A 14,285-nucleotide genomic window follows, 5' to 3' on the forward strand; every position below is an offset into this window, starting at 1 on the left:
TCTTGGAAGTTCTCTTGCCGCTGAAGACGCCGCAGATCAAGGACCTTGTTCTGTTCAAAAGGTGTTCTGTTCCAAGTCTCCCGTGTGTTCTTTCACCTCTGAGATTTAGCATTTCTTCCCTCACACAGCACCTAATGGTGTCTATAACATTCTCATTTAGCTCCACCATCTTTTCTCCGCTACATGTGTGCGTAAGGCCGCTGAGCACCACGGTATGCACAAGTGTGCAAAATTAGTTGCGCAGAAAATGCTGAATGAAAATTTTCGGTGAGTACAAATAGGGTTCTCTTGGATGTGAGGTTTTCGCAAGAGTGAACGGTTCATTATTTTTGTTGACCTCAGTACATTTTCTAAAACAGAAAAGTTTTTAAGCTCATGCTAACTGGGAAACAATTAATAACAGAAATTAATAAACTTAGATGAAAGAAAGTAATGCATTGCAGGTATAATCTAATACTCAAGACGCTCTGTCACACTACATTACATGTACATGCAACGTTTCGTCAAGGGGTTTCAAAGCTTTCATAGGATAGGAAACCCGTTTGGATCGCCTTAAAAACAACAAAAAACCCTTTGGTAACTCTTTTGAAAACCGTTGCTAACGCTTTTAAAAGCCTTTTGGAAACCCTTTAGAAACTCGGTTTCAAGGGGTTTCAAGGAGTTTCAAACCCTTTGGAAACCCTTTGGAAACTCTTTACAAACCCCTTGGAAACCCTTTAGAAACCCGGTTTCAGTTTCAGTAAATTGGAACCCTTTGGAAATGCTTTGGAAACCCTTTGAAACTCTTTAGAAACCCTTTGGAAACCCTTTGGAAACTCTTTACAAACCCCTTGGAAACCCTTTAGAAACCCGGTTTCAGTAGTTTGAAACCCTTTGGAAACCCTTTGGAAACCCTTTGGAAACCCTTTGAAACTCTTTGGAAACCGTTTGGAAACTCTTTAGAAACCCTTTGGAAACAAGTTTCAGGAGTTTGAAACCCTTTGGAAACCCTTTTAAAACCCGGTTTCACCCAAATTACCATGTTTCATAAGACGTGTTTTCATATGGAGGGTCACAAATATCTAAAGCTGGTGCTCTTACTCACCAGGTGGTCCTTAAACCATTCAGTTCATCTTTTCCCTTGTTCATGTTCTATTCCTCGTCCACTCAGCTATTCTACCTGAAAAAAAGTCAACAGCATTTTCAATTAAGAGGTTTACATTTTAAATTTGAAATAGTTATAAGCATCAGTTGAATAGCAGTGTCATTTGTACACACATCTCACCCAACTGATGGTAGTAAATAGGTTAAGTATCAGTAATGTGTGGGAGATTTAGGGGTGACGTGTGGTTTTGACGATGACTTCAATAGCGTTGATCCTAGCAGTATGCAGGACACCTGTCATATATGAACTCAGTTAAATGACCTTGCTCTCCATGAGTTCTTGTAGCTCAGTGGATAGAGCGCCCGCCCGGTGTTCGGGAGGTCATGGGTTTGATTCCTGTCCGGGACTCAGAATATTTCTTTGTCCCACGCTCGTGTCATGTTGATTAATTCACCTTCACATTTCATTGAAGGAACTCATTTCACAACAGAGCAATTTACTAAAATACTGATTGCTACACGTACCACTCTCTCAAAGTAGATTATCAAAAGCCAAATATCCTCATTTGCAACCCTTTAAAGTGGGCCAGAGGGTCCTTCTTGGAACATACATGGTGCCCATGTCTTAACTCTTCTCAGTAGATTGTTAGGAGTAGATGATCCTTGGGGTTACAGTTCTTCATGTTAGGGTTAGGGTTGGGATCCTTAGGATTAAAAACTTGTATTGAAAAACTAAATGTTCAATTAAGTGCACTGATAAAAGGACAGAATTTTTTGACTACCAGAAAGGTGTACGGCAAGGTTGTATTATTTCGCCCATGCTATTCAATTTGTACTTAGATTTCTCAAAATTATCCGTCAATGTCACTAATAAACTTTTTGATTCTCTTTTTCTTCCTATTCTTCTGTATGGTTCAGAAGTCTGGGTTACATACGATAAAGATGATAATTTGAACACCTGGGCAGGGGTTCCATTAAGGGCTGGGCACCAGGCAAATTGACTGGCTGTAAACAAAACTTTGCCCAGCTGCTTCATCAATAATTTATATCATGCTGTTGCTGTCCCATGCTATCTCCCTGAGGCTAAGAGTCTTCTAAAATATTAAGCTTATTACAAGTCATAGAAAACATGATTTTACTGGCGACAGGACGCATTATCACCCTTGTATGACCTCGTATCTTCAAATTTGCCCAATGATGCATTGCAGAAACATACATGTATGTTACACATGAAAGCCCACATAAAATGTGTCAAAATTACATGGCAAATAACTCAATATTTTTCTGTTCTGCCAGAGAAAAGGTCCAAAGGTACGTGGTCTCGGGTGACATAAACTTTGAGTCATGATATATTGAAAGGGTTTATCAATGTTTTGTGGATGTTAAAAAGTGCTGTGAAGTGAGGAGTAAAAAGATTTTTGCTTCTAATTTTGCTTAGGCAAGTGAATTATTTATTTCTTTATAGAAACTTCAACAAAAGAGCCTGTTTTGATTAGTACTGTCTTTGTGTTGAAAACCTTTTTCTTGCATAAATGAAATATTAAATGTACTTCCCCTTTTCTCCATAAGAATAAATGGTCTGAAATTGACCATGAAATTCAATTGCCATTTGTTTGTTTGTTGCTATGAATTTATAGAGAAATAGCAAATAAATTTGAAAATACAGTATACTTGGGAATGTTCTTTTTTCTAATTCTGGCTCTTCATCTCTAAAGCGTGAAGGAAGTATACAATTATTTCTCAGCTTGGCTCAACTGGCTCTGGGAAGCGACAAAATTATAGATTATCATCTCAATCAGTCAGTTACCTAACACACGGCCAATTTCTTCCCTGCTGGTTCAAGTTTCAAGTTTCATTCTTCTATAAACAGCAGACAATAATACATTAATTTAACCTGTTTGCACTGAATTACATATGTAAAAATAATATCGTGTTCAGTTTTATCATTGTCCTAGACATTAAAAAGCTTTAATATTCTGTGCTATTGATTCTCTTTTAAAATGATGGAAAGAAGCCGACTTGCACATCACACAAGTCTCAGTATTAATGCAGAACTCTACTTGCGTGCTTTGCTATTATAATGGCACTTTTTTTTTCACTAACAGCAAGCTGGAAATAATGGAATACTGAATAGAAATTTTTGTGCTACCGCCTTTTTATGTAATCAGTAAACCATTATGAAAACTGATTTATCTGTTGATCAAATATGGCATCAAAATATGATTTGGTTTACTATACAAAATAACAATGTTCTCCTGTAGACAATTAAACAGTACTGATTTTTTGCTCCAAATTGAGGAAAATTCTTCTCTGCAAGTCTAGGATTTCAAAAGTTCCAGGGGACACACCCCCGGACCCCCTACCTCGGCAAGGCCCTTCAGGTCTTGCATTTTTTCTGCGCGGTTGTCAAATCCCGATGCCTGCCTGCTAAAAAAACTTATTGAAACCCCTACTGAGAGAAAGACGACATTGAAAAACACACATGTATTTTAACAATTTCTTGGGGTGAATATTAAAAAACAAATCCCAAACGTTGCAACCAGAAATGAACTTAGTAGCCTAGCTATAAAATTGGCCGTTGAAACTTCCATAATGAGTTTTCAAAAAAATAATATCGCTAAAAAATGACTGCAGCTATCTAAGGAGATGGCAGATAAAACCAGACAGGTCTGATGCAAAAAAGTTGTTCGACTTTGCATCAAGTGCAATTCAAGTTCTATCACACTACATGAAAATTAACAACACGTTACTACCCACAATAATGCCTGCCTGCTAAAAAAACTTATTGAAACCCCTACTGAAAAAAAGACAGTATTGAAAAATACACACATGTATTTTTGCAAACAATTTCTTGGGGTGAACATTGAAAAACAAAGCCCAAATGTTGCAACCAGAAATGAACTTAGTAGACTACCTATAAAATTGGCCGTTGAAACTTCCATAATAAGTTTGCCAGAAAATAATATCACTAAACAATGACTGCAACTATCTAAGGAGATGGCTGAAAAAAACCAGACAGGTCTGATGCAAAAAATTGTTCAACTTTGCATCAAGTACAATTTGAGTTCTCACACTAACTGAAAATTAACAACGCTTTACTTCCCACAATAAACAAAACATAAGAAAAGCATCAACAGCCCATCAGTTAAAATTAACAATTTTACACAAACAGAAAATTAAACTTTTACACTTCTTTCAGAAAAGATGCCAAAAAATCTGGTTCCTTCCACGTGATAAACAATCCCCATCACAGAATTTTGCTATTAATCAAAACTACATGTATAACAAAATTCTTGAATTTGATTGGCTATCAGCAGCCCGATTTGAGCATTAATTGGACAGTGTACGTGTTATGCTGGTAATTGGACAGTACGCGTCATTTTGTGTGCGCTGTTGCGGTGCACTTTGTTGAGTAAACTGCTGTGTTTTTCAGCATTCATAACAAAGTTTTAAAATCGTTCAGCGCTCAATCGATGGTTTGTTCGTTTCTCAAGCGTCATGGCGTCGATTCAGCGAAGTCTGGTTGCGCGAAAATTGGGGCGTGAGCCCTTGTCTGCCCAATCAGAACCCCACCCTACCCCCATCTTCAGCGTTTTCTTTCCTCGCCTATTTTCTCAAGGCCAGCATGCTTCACGCTTGCTACGAACTCAATGCCTAGTTGGCGTAAAATGAGAGAGACGGGGAGGGGAGAGAACGATGGAAGGAGGGGGCAACGTGCGTTTTTCTCCTTCTTTTCCAGTTTACGGCTAAATTGTGATGTACGAGAAAGGCAGGATAACACGGCCTGGGCTAACAAGGGGAACTGGGTTTCTTGGATTTAGCGAAAGAGAGAGCTCATACCCTGGGTACTCCCTTACAAAAAGGACGGAGTTGCTCGTCGGAAATTTTGAAACGATTCTCTAAGAGATACCAAGACTGCCAAGATCCTGTTTTGTGGGAGTGGCTTAAGACTTAAAGAAGCACCAATTCTAAAACTACAAAACCCTGTCAGCAATGAAAAGTTCTTTCTTTATTAGAAAAGCTTTTCCATTGTGTCACGTTAGACAGTCTCCGTTTGAAAAGTCTTAAATTTCTACTGCAGATGTTTTCTGTCTAGGTTCCAGACCTCCATTGATACAGTATAAATAGCTTTTCAAAACATTTAACGGGTATACTTTTGAAAATGTACGTTGACTAGCATACGAAACGTTAAGTTCATAAAATGCATGTTTTTAAAATGTTTACCACCGCCGTTTCTGCTATGTTTTTAATCAAGCTACGATGGCCGAAGACCAAGAGTTTATCAGTGGTCTTTTTTTTTCGGCTCAATACCCTAAATGGTATCGGAAAAGCTCCCTCTGTGGACCTTTTGAGGCTGACCCTAAGAAGTACCAAAACTTCTTTTTCACCCCTCAAAGGTACGACGAGCACCCCCGTCCGTTTTATATGGGGGTCCCCCCGGGGAGTTCATAGCCTTTGTTTGAAACAGATAATGGCCTACAAGTAGCGATCCATCGTAATAGAGATCTGTGATTCAAAATCGCGTTGATTTATTTCAAATCTGCCTGATTTGTAGCGTTTCGAAATTCTGCGATCAAGGACAAAATGTATTGTTATACCTCCCAACTCAAATACGTTTTGCGATTGGAGGAGAACGTGTCACGTGTCCTGGGTCAAAACTCATTACTTGGCTTCGCACTAGAGCTTATAACTATAATCTAAGTGCACTTGGAACCTACCTTGAGTGTGAAGGGGTAAAATGTACTTACTTGGACTTTACTTAGTGACCATGGAAACGTTCGTAGATCAAAGAAGCCGAAGTGCGCCGCCAAGTATGGTCTACACCACACTTGAGAACGCACTTGACCAATAGGAAATGGAAGCCAACTAAAAGCGATGTGTAGCGTTGCTATGATTCTGATGAACGGACCGATAAACAACTTAATCATAACAATTACAATTTCCTCAAATGTGATTGGTGCATAAATTGTTGTATTTTGCTCTAATTAATCTGCAAAGATGTAATCGGACAGTGTAATCGGACAGTTGGCTGTAATCAGACACCTGTAATCGGACAGTTACATGAGCCAATCATTTTAAGTCCTCTCCACTAAATCCACCAATCACAACATTGATTACAATCATTATAGTAACCACTGACTGAGACTGACTTTGTAAAATTGTGGAGGTTTAGTCTCTGGTGACTGTTTTGAAAGAGACTTAACAGCCATTTTGCGAGCTGTTCTCCATATTTTATAATTATGATATTTAAAATGACAATAAAAAGCTCTTTATCAAATGAAACTTTTACTTTTGTGGGAAATTGTAATTGTTATGATTAATTGGTAACTCGTGATTAACAAATCGGACTCCCGCTTAGCGGTCGTCCGATTTTGTTAATCACTCGTATGATTACAGACCGAATTGGACTCCAGTCAGTCCTGTTACCATTATAAATTGTTTGAATTTATTTTCATAGACAGCTTAAACCACCGCTTTTCACATCATTCGACACCAAATGCTCTTCTGCAAATTACAAACCAGTTGCTGTTTCAGTTTAAACCATGTCATTTCTTTGCTTTTGAAAAACTCTGTTGAACAGTGGACGAGTCACACGGATATACATTTTCTAGGTTAGCTAAAGCCATACAGCAATTTCTTTGCCGAAAACCGCGTTGAGTCATTCTAGAGAAATACCGAAGATGTATTTTGTTCCTTTGCTCTTTAGCAACAAAGCAACTATATGCACGTCTTCACCATTTTACTGACGGACAATCGCATTTGTGATATGTATGACTGATTTTACTGCGAAAATGCTTCAAGTAACACACTTTTTCATCAGGTGTGAAGCCAAGTTTTCTAAAGTAAGATTTGAGATTTTCAAGTTCACTTGAGTGAAAAGCTTACTTGAAACTAACTTAGCTTCTAGTGTGAAGCCAAGTACTAACTCCCTAGGGCGAACAAAACTCACTAACTCCCTGGGAAAAATACAACTTGAACTTTCGACTCGCGCGTGATCAGGTCGTGCTTCTCGAAATCGCGGCAAATTTGTGAGCCAGTCGGCGTCAAGCAAACGACTCCTCGCAGTTTTTTTTCGACTTTTTTCCCACTGTTTCCCTTAGCGCCAGTCATTAAGTGCTTATTGAGTTTCTTTTTGTTGCTGCACCGAACATACCGAAGGGTTATTTGTAGATCTTTGTACTTTGACTATTTATCGGTGACATAAAGACCTAGTTTCATTATTGATGAGCTAAATCAACATAGATCAAGTGCAGTTTTTTTTTATTTGTTTGTTTTTCTGTCAGTTTTATAACCAGCGGAACAAAACAATAACTGGCTATTTACTAATGAAATGACGTTTCTCGTTGCTTGGAAAAACGACAGATCTCGGCGGGAGTGAAATCGACGGTTGTTTTCGGTAGCCTGCGCACATCCGCTTCCTCCCCTCAAAAAAATCTGGGAGAGCGACCCTCTCGGGAATAGCAAACATTTTTACGTCAATAGTTGATATTTGTTCTGCACAAATATAAGGCAAGATCTGGGCGAAAATATTTGATTAGCAGAACAGTGTACGAAAAGTATACGTTGCATTATAAATCCTTGTACATTTCCCATCCTTCCTCTGTAAAACACAGCCCCAACACAACGCGCGCAGGCCGGGCTGTTTTCCGCATTTCAATCGGAATTAAAAGTTTTCTTTACGTATTCATCCGGAACTAGTTCTTAAGCTGAAATAAACATGAAATTAGGCTTTAAATAAGATTAAAATAATTTGCAACCCTGTCAGTTGGACATATTACATTCCAGCAGACGCCATATACTCGTCATATAACACTGAAAGCGATAGAACAAGATATGTGGTAGAGTGAAACAAAAACGTGTTTGCAACGCGCAGAACAAGTACGCATGTATTTGTAGGTAGGTAGGTAAAACTTTATTTATGCAGGGTGGCCCATTCAGCACAGTGGCTGGTATCCAGAGGGGCCCTGCCAAATACAATTCCAGTTGTCCGCGCCCAAAATAAACCATCGCTTAAAGATGGCATTTCCATCAAGGAAAACATTGACTATTAATGCTCGTATAATACATTTGATGGGAAAATATCGTTCTAGATTTTTTTAGGACGCTTTGGTACTTTGTAGTGCCCGGAAGGGCACCCGGAAGACAGCTCACATCGAGAGAAAAATGTTGGTTTTTACTTGTTTTGGAATAACTCGAAAGAAAGAGGTCGACATTTCATTCGCCAATAATTTGGAGGCTATTGTATCGTTCCAAGAAATAGTTTGCAACGTTCTCCTCAGGCAACCTTGTCCTCTTACACTGTCCTCTTCTTTGAGATATGAAGGAATGCGCGCGCTTCAAGTTTGTCTTTGTTTCTCTTGACGTTTTGGTTCTTTTAATACTTGACGTAGAAAAATAAGAGGGGTAAAGTAAGTGGGGTAAAAAAAGTAGGGTCCGAGAAAACTAGAATAGTAAAAAGGCACGCATTTAACACACTTACACTGACAGAGCAACAGATCTGGCAAAGAGGCCTGACAAAGTCTTGTACATCTCTTTTTAATACTGCTCCTGCCGCTTACCAGTAGTGTCAATCAATCAATCATCAATCAAACTATATTGAGAGAGCGTGACACTGATAGCTATAAAGTTAGACAACTAATGAACTTGTGGGAATTAATACAATTAAAATTTGTTATTATATAAACTGTGTTTGTTATACAGATTTCGACTGCGGAGAAAAACAGTTAATTCAACATGTGTGAAATTACGATAATTTGACACGTCACTCGCCACACGTTCGAGCTCAATGAATTCTCAGTCTTGGGGGGCTTTCTTGTCGAAAGTTTTTCAAAAGTTTTCGTCGGGTAAGCTTGGGCGCTTTCCATTCGACCAAAAATTCCGAAATTTTCGAAACGGGGACAAATGGTACGAAAATTTCCAGGGAAAAGTTCCAGAAAATCCGGAAATTGTTGAATTTCCGAAAAGCGAACCATTCAACCGAAAATTCTGGAAATTCCGGGATGAAAACCAAATGGAACGGAAATTTCCAGGAAAATATGTTCGAAAATTTGGGTATACCTCACGAGGTTGTCCTCTTTTTCGGAAATTATGCAAATTCTCGATTTTCTTCTATTCAGCTCTAATTCTTTTGGCCGCGATGACAGCGAATTGGACATCTCACGCAAGGATGACGGCGACGCGTATTCGAAAATTGAAATACTTTAGAATCTTTTCACTTATATGTCGATAAATACTAGCGGCAGCTAAATTCGCGAAGAAAGCGTTTTATAAAAATAATGCCCCTGTGGTGTACTTGTTTGTTTTGCATAGCTTGGCTAAGAAATGTACAAAGATTTATAACGCGTGCAGAACCATTGTACGACTCATCAAACCCTTTGCTTTGCGACGTTTTCGCTGCGCCCGTTTTCGTTTGTATAAGGTCCATGCTGTTGTGATCTATAAAAAGTCACGATGTCGACATATCAGTGTTCTGTTTGCTTCTAAATTCCAAGCGAACGAAACTGTGCGGCCTGTCGTTTTCCATACTGGAAAAGTCTTTACCATTCGCCCATGGAAATTTCCGGAAATTCACACCGGAATTTTTGGTCAAATAGAAAGCGCCCCTTGTCCTCCTACACTGCGTCTTCTATTTCAGATATGAAGGGAAGCGCACAAACAGTTCGTGTCGCTCACCGAAGGAGATATTCTGAAGTTTCTGAATGCTGAAGAAATTCTTGTTCGGAGTTATTACAATCACATCCGGGGCCGGTGAAACCACACGCCACCCAAGGTCAGTGTTCGACTGCTGATTCAATAGCGGCTTTGATATGCGACGAATAATTTATGGACTTTGTATGGGAAATTCACTTTAGTCCTTAACATGCTAAAATGAAGGAGTTGAATTCTTCCCCTCTATTTTGGGCGCAAATTGTGTCCATTCTAGATGGATTTGTGGCTTTGGGTATTTCGATTTCGTTGGTCGTCGTTTCCCCTCATAAAGCGAAAACAACAAACACCCTATAGGCAGTCTATAAGTGAGGGAAGGACTTTTTGTCAAAAATACTCACATGCGCTCTCAGTCTCGCCTTCTCGCGCCGCGCTTCTCCCCTTTTTTTCGTGCGCCATTTTTCATACTGGGCCCCTACTAACTGAACGCCTGATAGGGGCTATCTTTTACACCACTACACCTACTTGGTAATACTGTGATGAAGACACGAATCTGTTCGGTGGTGATTGGTAGAAATACTTACGGCTGTGGTAATTATAGAAAAAGAACCACGGTATGCAAGTAGGTGTGAACACGTCATGAAATAACTAACTGCTTAAAAACTAGTTATTAAACGTTGCATGATTCGTCCTCAGTCATTTGGCGTAATTTTGTCTGTAATCAGAATTCAGTAGTCCGGTATGGGTCAGTGTCCATCTAACAGAATACAGATCAGCGCACTCCGCGTATAACAGTCATATACTACTAAGCATGTTTGGCCGACATAATAAAGGGATTTAAGTTTTAAAAGGAAGATCAAGGTAGGTGAGCGGTTAAAGTCTCTCCAGGGCTGTACGGTGCAATGAAGTAATTTTGGAGAGGAACTAGGGCTTAGTAGATTAAAGATAACCCTAGAAGGGAGAAAAAGAAGGCAAGAACGGAGAGGACAAGAACAGAGGGGAACTGAGATAGAGTAGAGCAGAGCCGGCAGAGCCGACCAGGGAAGAGTAGAGGAGTCAACAGGTGAGGAGAGGAGAGATGAGAAGTGGGCTGAGAGGAAAGGAGAGGACAGAACAAAGGAGTACTGAGATAGAGTTAGAGCAGAGCAAAGCCGACCAGGGAAGAGTAGAGGAGTCAGCAGGTGAGGAGAGGTGAGATGAGAAGTGGGCTGAGAGGAAAGGAGAGGACAGAACAAAGGAGTACTGAGATAGAGTTAGAGCAGAGCAAAGCCGACCAGGGAAGAGTAGAGGAGTCAGCAGGTGAGGAGAGGTGAGATGAGAGTGGAGAGGAAACGAAAGGAGAGGACAAGAACGGAGGAGAACTGAGATGGACATTAAAAAAATACTATTAATTAATATTATTAATATTAATTATTATTATTATTATTATTATTATTATTATTATTATTATTATTATAGAACGTAGAACGGTAAACAGAACAAAACCTTGTACAAGAGAACGTAGAACGGTAAACAGAACAAAACCTTGTACAAGAGCGAATACAAAATTTAGGCAAATATTGTTTAAAACAACAACGGAAACAATCAAAGTCTTTTTCCTGAGTTCTGTCAGACCACTTTGAACGCATTTTCTACTTGTGACGTTATTATGGTTAATTCACGTTTAAGAACAATGCGAAGTTTTTAATTAAAGCCTAGTGACAAGTGACCTGAGTCAGTCGAGAAAAAAAAAACTTTACTTGAGATTTAATTGTATACTTTATTAGTTTTTTTTTTTGGCACGTGACTCCTCTAGTTCTGTTTTTCTCAGACGGCTTATTACTTTCCACAACGTTGCTCTTTTGTCCGAATGGAAAAATGCGCCATGTCAAACAAGGGAAGTACTTCTACACACAAGATAAGGAACATGAAAGAACGCCTTATGAGGCAAAGTACTGTTACAGCTTAATCTGATGACTGTACGCACGTAATTTCAGCGGAACACCCGGCTCTAAACAAGTGGACGTGATGGGTGGATTTTGTGAACTACTGTAAGTTTTACCAGACGGATCATTTAGTAAGCAGATGATAGGGAATACAATGTAGACTGTAAATATAGTAAAAAACAATCCATTCTTTGACAAGCAGACTGTGTAATAAAGTGTCATTAAAGTTGTCAGCCTTTCGAAAAACCGGATTTGAAAACTTCTGACTTATCAAGCAGGTGAAAAGATTTGTGAAAAGTTATCGTGATCCTTTGAATGAGGAGTAAATTAATTGTTTGCACTCAGAACAGCATAACATCTGTTCTGCCTGGAGTTAGTTCACCATGCGACAGCGAAACGCAAACATTACCGGATAAATCTCCATAAGCTGTTGTTCTTTGAAGATTCCATGGAGCAAACATTGAGAAATGCAAATTAAACCAAATGCCAATAATATTTCCGCTGCAAGAAGCAGTTTACACACGTCTCTGAAGGAGTTTCACAAAAGCGTTTCCCGGCACTCCATCCAGTACACAGTTAAGTCGAGAAACTTCGACAAGACACTCAAAACAACTCCTACCCGTGATACTCGATTCAACGCTGGCGTGGTCTCCATGTTGACACATGTTGTATTAAAAGGTTTGACATAAAATTTTCGTATGAGAATACATAAAGGCCGGCTAAAAATGTAAAGGTTACGACAGTTGTGAATGAAAGGTCGAAAGAAGAATTTGAAGCATTTCAAAAAAACGGAACGTTTGAGTCACTGTATTGAAAAATTTAGGCGGTCAAAGACAAATATTTTCCTTCTCCTCCGTTAATATAGCAATTCCAAACATCAGCATGAAAGAAATCCACGCCTTGTCAACAAGTTCACAGCTTTTCGGTTTCCAAAAGATTTTCGCAGAGAAAAATGTTCTCTCGCTAATATAAACAACAGATTCAATCAGTTGATGGACGACTGTTTATAAAACAAACTGAAATGTCTGTTACACCTTAGAAACTTTTGTAACATTCATTGTGATCTAAAAACGTGATAACTAGTTTTAAACTGAATAAATCCACAAAGCAGGCAAACACAAGAAATGACCAAGTAACCACTAGAAAAAGAAGGTTCTGTTTTGAAATCTGTGGCTTGATTGTTATTTAATGGCCTGCCAACAATATTTCTTGTCACAAGTAGCTTTTAAAGGTCTTTGATACTTCTCTTGTTTTCTTTGAATTTCTATCGCTGTTCCGAGACAAAATTCTAGCGTAATATGAAAATTAGGGTTAGACATCGCTTGATACAGAAGTCACACAAATATCGTGTCGAAGCTTCTCCTCAGTGAAATACGAATATTATATGGCAAAGCTCTTACTGATTGAGAGAGAGAAATCATCGTATCTCCTGCCCACCGTCATAGAAGATGACAAGTGACGATATTGATGTTATTGACCTGCTACATTTCACGCAATCAAAATGTGTTGTCAGGACGATCAGGAAACATTGTGAAACGTTTTCTTTCAAATCATACCAGTGATATTATTACAAAGCAATAAAAACATAACGTGCAACGCCAGATTCAGCGTGTTAAAATCCTGGGTGTGATGTATGTATCAGCCAAACAGCCATCGCTGGCAAAATGGCTGTATACTGCTTCGAGAGATTTGCATAATCCGATAACACTAACAACTATTTAAGGGATTAAAAACATTTGCCTAGTTATTGGAAGCTGTTTCGTATCTTTAAAGACCGTTGATAATCAAGCCGACGTGCTACTTAAAACAACATTTACCTGTAGTATCTGTGATAGTTGGTGTTTTCTCAGGCACCATGCCCTATGGCAGAGTGGCAAACAAAAATGCATTTGGTTTAATTTTATGCGAGACGTTTCTAGCTTGAATGTTGACAGCATTCAGCCATTTTAGTCAAAACTATCGGCGCTGTTTCCATATTGTGGTGTACACGGAATATAATGAGTTGGCAGGCACAGTTTCCTTTTTGGATTAGTTTTAAAGCTCCTGGATCATATTCCATCTTAATCGTGCGATAATTGAATTATCGCCTCAGAGGAAACCGCAGAAATTGTTGTCCACGAAAAAACTCTCGCGAACAAGATATATGGTTTTGTTGATTTTGCATAGTTGTTTGAAAAGAAAACACGAGAAAGCAACATGGCCCCTAGCCGAGTTCTTTCGTCTTTCCGTATAATGCAGTGTTAAACTCCTTTATCTACTTTATCTACGTGGAAAACACACAAGTAGTGATAGAGTGAGGAATTAATTAAGCCAGAGGATATTAATACACGTGTGTGGCTGTGTAAATGAGCATACGTGAATCTAATACCTTAAATGGGTGCTAATTGACTTCCAATGGTCACCCAGGTAAACTCGACACCATTAGTTATGAGATAAGGCAGTTACTACATGATGGCTTTTTAACCATGAAGCTTACCTGTTTTTATTGAGTTGTCTCGTTTGCCTTTTATTCAATTTCTTGACTACGATCAGCAGAGATTATGTTATTTTGGGCTTATTATTTTCAGTATCAAACAATAACTGTAAGACACAACTGGATAATAAATAAAAGTATCCGTTACTAATCCATAA

This window comes from Orbicella franksi, chromosome 15, assembly GCF_964199315.1.
Source record: "Orbicella franksi chromosome 15, jaOrbFran1.1, whole genome shotgun sequence".
Taxonomy (NCBI): domain Eukaryota; kingdom Metazoa; phylum Cnidaria; class Anthozoa; order Scleractinia; family Merulinidae; genus Orbicella; species Orbicella franksi.